The sequence below is a fragment of the Girardinichthys multiradiatus genome, chromosome 13, assembly GCF_021462225.1.
Source record: "Girardinichthys multiradiatus isolate DD_20200921_A chromosome 13, DD_fGirMul_XY1, whole genome shotgun sequence".
In the NCBI taxonomy this organism is placed as follows: Eukaryota; Metazoa; Chordata; class Actinopteri; order Cyprinodontiformes; family Goodeidae; genus Girardinichthys; species Girardinichthys multiradiatus.
In genome coordinates, this window is record NC_061806.1 from 23125128 (window position 1) to 23131466 (window position 6339).

Here is a 6339-nt window from a genome sequence, read left to right on the forward strand (position 1 = left end):
ACCCTTTGCAGTTGGGCAATGGAGGACCCACTAACCCACAGATAAAGTGCATTACAGTAATCCAGCCGGGTGGTAATAAAGGCATGGATCACTGTCTCAAAATGTCTTTTTGGAATAAAGTATTTTATTTTGGTTATCTGCCTCAAATGATAAAAACTCCTTTTAACAACTGACCTGATGTGGTTGTTTAATTTGAGATCAGGATCTACTTCAACTCCTAAATTCCTCACTAACAATTTATTGTATTGAGTCAAGGAACCTAGATTTATAGGGGAGTGACCCGCAGTACCTCCAAAAACCATAACCTCATAAATGAAACTTACTCGGAAGGTGGTGGCCTGGAAAGGGTTGGCATGAACAGCAAGGACTGGCAGAAAACAAGGTGACATGATCTGAAATGTTTCCGCGAGGAAAGAACAGAACAGAGGTGTATACAGGTCCTTCTCAAAATATTAGCATATTGTGATAAAGTTCATTATTTTCCATAATGTAATGATGAAAATTTAACATTCATATATTTTAGATTCATTGCACACTAACTGAAATATTTCAGGTCTTTTATGGTCTTAATACGGATGATTTTGGCATACAGCTCATGAAAACCCAAAATTCCTATCTCACAAAATTAGCATATCATTAAAAGGGTCTCTAAACGAGCTATGAACCTGATCATCTGAATAAACAAGTTAACTCTAAACACCTGCAAAAGATTCCTGAGGCCTTTAAAACTCCCAGCCTGGTTCATCACTCAAAACCCCAATCATGGGTAAGACTGCCGACCTGACTGCTGTCCAGAAGGCCACTATTGACACCCTCAAGCAAGAGGGTAAGACACAGAAAGAAATTTCTGAATGAATAGGCTGTTCCCAGAGTGCTGTATCAAGGCACCTCAGTGGGAAGTCTGTGGGAAGGAAAAAGTGTGGCAGAAAACGCTGCACAACGAGAAGAGGTGACCGGACCCTGAGGAAGATTGTGGAGAAGGGCCAATTCCAGACCTTGGGGGACCTGCGGAAGCAGTGGACTGAGTCTGGAGTAGAAACATCCAGAGCCACCGTGCACAGGCGTGTGCAGGAAATGGGCTACAGGTGCCGCATTCCCCAGGTCAAGCCACTTTTGAACCAGAAACAGCGGCAGAAGCGCCTGACCTGGGCTACAGAGAAGCAGCACTGGACTGTTGCTCAGTGGTCCAAAGTACTTTTTTCGGATGAAAGCAAATTCTGCATGTCATTTGGAAATCAAGGTGCCAGAGTCTGGAGGAAGACTGGGGAGAAGGAAATGCCAAAATGCCAGAAGTCCAGTGTCAAGTACCCACAGTCAGTGATGGTCTGGGGTGCCGTGTCAGCTGCTGGTGTTGGTCCACTGTGTTTTATCAAGGGCAGGGTCAATGCAGCTAGCTATCAGGAGATTTTGGAGCACTTCATGCTTCCATCTGCTGAAAAGCTTTATGGAGATGAAGATTTCATTTTTCAGCACGACCTGGCACCTGCTCACAGTGCCAAAACCACTGGTAAATGGTTTACTGACCATGGTATCACTGTGCTCAATTGGCCTGCCAACTCTCCTGACCTGAACCCCATAGAGAATCTGTGGGATATTGTGAAGAGAACGTTGAGAGACTCAAGACCCAACACTCTGGATGAGCTAAAGGCCGCTATCGAAGCATCCTGGGCCTCCATAAGACCTCAGCAGTGCCACAGGCTGATTGCCTCCATGCCACGCCGCATTGATGCAGTCATTTCTGCAAAAGGATTCCTGACCAAGCATTGAGTGCATAACTGTACATGATTATTTGAAGGTTGACGTTTTTTGTATTAAAAACACTTTTCTTTTATTGGTCGGATAAAATATGCTAATTTTGTGAGATAGGAATTTTGGGTTTTCATGAGCTGTATGCCAAAATCATCCGTATTAAGACAATAAAAGACCTGAAATATTTCAGTTAGTGTGCAATGAATCTAAAATATATGAATGTTACATTTTCATCATGACATTATGGAAAATAATGAACTTTATCACAATATGCTAATATTTTGAGAAGGACCTGTATGATCCTGATGGGCTTTCTGATTAGTGTGGAAGGCTGCTGATTGAATGAGCTTGTTAAGGTAATACAGCACACAACAACCCTGATAACGACCAAACTTGATCTCTATTTCTTTGTCAGTAATGATTTAATCTGATTTTTAATCTAAAATAAAACCATTGAAAATATTTTTTCACTTACTACATAGCACGCCTTTGATAATTTTTGATGACCATCTGCCTTTTTCACACCCTTTCTTAATGAAAACAAGATGCCAAATGCATGGCCCAGAGAATCCAGGATCCCTAAGGCAACAAAATAGCATCTACAGTTGATATAAAAAGTATAAACTGCCCTGTTAAAATGCCAGGTTTTTGTTATATAGAAAAATGAGACCAAATATCATATCAGAGCTTTTTTCACCTTTTATTTGACCTATAGCAAGTACAACTCAATTTGAACACAAACTGAAATTATCTAAAAAATGAAAAACTAAAATAATCTGGTTGCATAAGTGTGCACAACCTAAATTAAAACTTTATTGAAGCACTCTTTTCATTACAGCATTTTTTACATCTTGAGTTGGCAATATTGTCCTCTTTTCACAATCACAGCTGCCTGTCACTCTAATCTGATTTTGAGGGTGTCTCCTATGCACAGTCCCCTTCAGGTCAATTGACCTCATTTCTTGCTGATTCAGATATGAGGTCTAGCTGGAGCCATTAAAATTTTTAACATTCTTCTCATGAAGCCATTCTTTAGTTGATTTAGGCTTGCTTTGGGTTGCTTTCATACTGAAGATGAAGTTTGTGTAGCTTTCCAACAGAAGGCTACACATTTTGTACCAACATTGACTGGTATTTGGATCTGTTCAAAAATCCCCTCCACCTTGACTAAGTCGCAGCTGGGGAAAAACGGTCCCTGAGCAGGATGCTGCCTTCATCATGCTTCAGTCTGGGTATGGTGATCCTTTGGGGTTGAGTAGTGTTGTTTTGTGCCAAACATACCTTTTGGAATTATGGTCAAACATTCAACCTTGGCTATAAACCATAATACATTGTCCCACATGCTTCTGGGAGACTTCAAATGTTGTTTTTGTTGTATCAAAAGGTTATACATCGTATCCTACAGCTCAGACATACATTAAGGCTGCATAACAACTTAAAATTGTTGGAACTTTCTACAGTTCTTCATAATGTCACTGCTGCACCATATTGTCTCCATTTGACAACCACTCTCTTCACTGTGTTCCATGATGCATATAATGTCTTGGACATTGTTTTGTCCCCTTCTCCAGATGGATTCCTTTTGAAAAGAGCCATCTGAACCTTTTGGAAATTCTTTACAGATGTATTGCTGTGAGAAGTGATAAAGAAAAGTTCATTAAAAGCTGACTTGAACTGTTGGACTTTATTTGGGGGTAATTAGTTCTTTAACTAATGTTCACATATGATGTTAACAAAAATAATCTTGTTTTGAATGCTGTAATTGGTTAATATCTTTTTGTTGTGGTGTCCAAATAATTTTTGGTTTCAGACCACTCTGTCTCTCTATAAAGAACATTATCCTAGAAGTCCTTGTCTTTGTCTCTCTCTCTCTTTCTCTGTTCTCTTTAACAAACGTCAGTCTGGCCTTGATGTCTTTCCTAGAGAGAAAGAGTTTTCTCCTTGAACAGCTTCCATGAAAGGTAAACGTGTCCACCCTCTTTCTGATTTCAGACCCATGCATTTTGAGAACAAGAGAATCCGGAGTTTGGCAGTTGTTGTTATATCCAGCCAGTGTCTGTGTTTTGAGTTTGTGTTTTTGTTTATTTCTCCTGGTCTGGTCCTTAGTTTACCCTTAGTTCTGTGTTTTTGACTTGTTAATGGGTTTCACTCCTTCTGTCTCCCTGCAGTTACCAGTGTTGCCAGTGTCCCCCGCTTGTTCCTTGTTGTTTGATATCCTGTGTTGCGTTGTTGTTGTTGTCCTTGTATGCTGGTCGTGTACCCTGAAGTCTGGTTCTCTGAGTTCTGGTCGGGTATGCCCTGACTCTGTGAGGAAAGGAATAAAACTTGACTTACCTTTTTTCCACTTGCTCCTAGCATCCTTCTCTGCACTTTGGTCCTACCACAACCCGCAAATATGCCAGTTGTTTTAAATGCTTTTTGAATGTTACTACAGTATTCACTCTCTAGCAGTCAGGAAAACATCAAGAGGACTATCTGAGGTTTAAACACGACAAGAATCCTTCAAAATGCCGAGTAATATGGGGATCCATTAGTGCCAAAAATATGTTTATGTGTCTATGCACACGTCTATATGTCTATGTAAGCTGCATATGTTAGGTGCTTATGTTAGGTGTATACAGTACAGACCAAATGTTTGGACACACCTACTCATTCAAAGAGTTTTCTTTATTTTCATGACTATGAATATTGTAGCTTCACACTGAAGGCATCAAAACTATGAATTAACACATGTGGAATTATATACTGAACAAAAAAGTGTGAAACAACTGAAAATATGTCTTATATTCTAGGTTCTTCAAAGTAGTCACCTTTTGCTTTGATTACTGCTCCGCACAGTCTTGGCATTCTGTTGATGAGCTTCAAGAGGTAGTCACCTGAAATGGTTTTCCAACAGTCTTGAAGGAGTTCCCAGAGATGCTTAGCACTTGTTGGCCCTTTTGCCTTCACTCTGTGGTCCAGCTCACCCCAAACCATCTCGATCGGGTTCAGGTCCGGTGACTGCGGAGGCCAGGTCATCTGGCGCAGCACCCCATCACTCTCCTTCTTGGTCAAATAGCCCTTACACAGCCTGGAGGTGTGTTTGAGGTCATTGTCCTGTTGAAAAATAAATGATGGTCCAACTAAACGCAAACTGGATGGAATAGCAAGCCACTGCAAGATGCTGTGGTAGCCATGCTGGTTCAGTATGCCTTCAATTTTGAATAAATCCCCATCAGTGTCACCAGCAAAGCACCCCACACCATCACACCTCCTCCTCCATGCTTCACGGTGGGAACCAGGCATATAGAGTCCATCCGTTCACCTCTTCTGCGCCAAAGATCTCAAACTTGGACTCATCAGACCAAAGCACAGATTTCCACTGGTCTAATGTCCATTCCTTGTGTTCTTTAGCCCAAACAAGTCTTTTCTGCTTGTTGCCTGTCCTCAGCAGTGGTTTCCTAGCAGCTATTTTACCACGAAGGCCTGATTCACACAGTCTCCTCTTAACAGTTGTTCTAGAGATGTGTCTGCTGCTAGAACTCTGTGTGACACTGACCTGTTCTCTAATCTGAGCTGCTGTTAACCTGCAATTTCTGAGGCTGGTGACTCGGATGAACTTATTGTCCGCAGCAGAGGTGACTCTTGGTCTTCCTTTACTGGGGCGGTCCTCATGTTAGCCAGTTTCTTTGTAGCGCTTGATGGTTTTTGCGACTGCACTTTGGGACACTTTAAAAGATTTCCCAATTGTTCGGACTGACTGACCTTCATTTCTTAAAGTAATGATGGTCACTCGTTTTTCTTTACTTAGCTGTTTTTTTCTTGCCATAACACAAATTCTAACAGTCTATTCAGTAGGACTATCAGCTGTGTACTGTATCCACATCCTGCACAACTGATGGTCCCAATCCCATTTATAAGGCTTGAAATCCCACTTATTAAACCTGACAGGGCACACCTGTGAAGTGAAAACCATTTCAGGTGACTACCTCTTGAAGCTCATCAACAGAATGCCAAGAGTGTGCGGAGCAGTAATCAAAGCAAAAGGTGGCTACTTTGAAGAACCTAGAATATAAGACATATTTTCAGTTGTTTCACACTTTTTTGTTCAGTATATAATTCCACATGTGTTAATTCATAGTTTTGATGCCTTCAGTGTGAAGCTACAATTTTCATAGTCATGAAAATAAAGAAAACTCTTTGAATGAGAAGGTGTGTCCAAACGTTTGGTCTGTACTTTATGTAAATGTATGTATATGTTAAGTGTATATGTTAGATGTACATGTTAGGCACTTATGTTAAGTGTAAAGTAGCTTTACTAAATAAAAGTATCAAAAAATAAAATACCATTATTAAATAGAGTAATCTTTAAATAAATTGTAACTGCATTCTCTTTTCTTTCTTTTTGTTTTACATTTTAATAGAAAATCATAAAAGGTATTTTTCTTCATTCTTTATTTACAGTAATTGAATTTGCCTGTATTGCTAAATTGGATATGGAAAATCCACATGTCCATGTACCTTTTGGTATTTGTGGCCGCAGGACCCTCTCAAACAAGCTAGATATTACATTAGCATGTAAAATGCAATTTTATAAAATTGGAAATTATT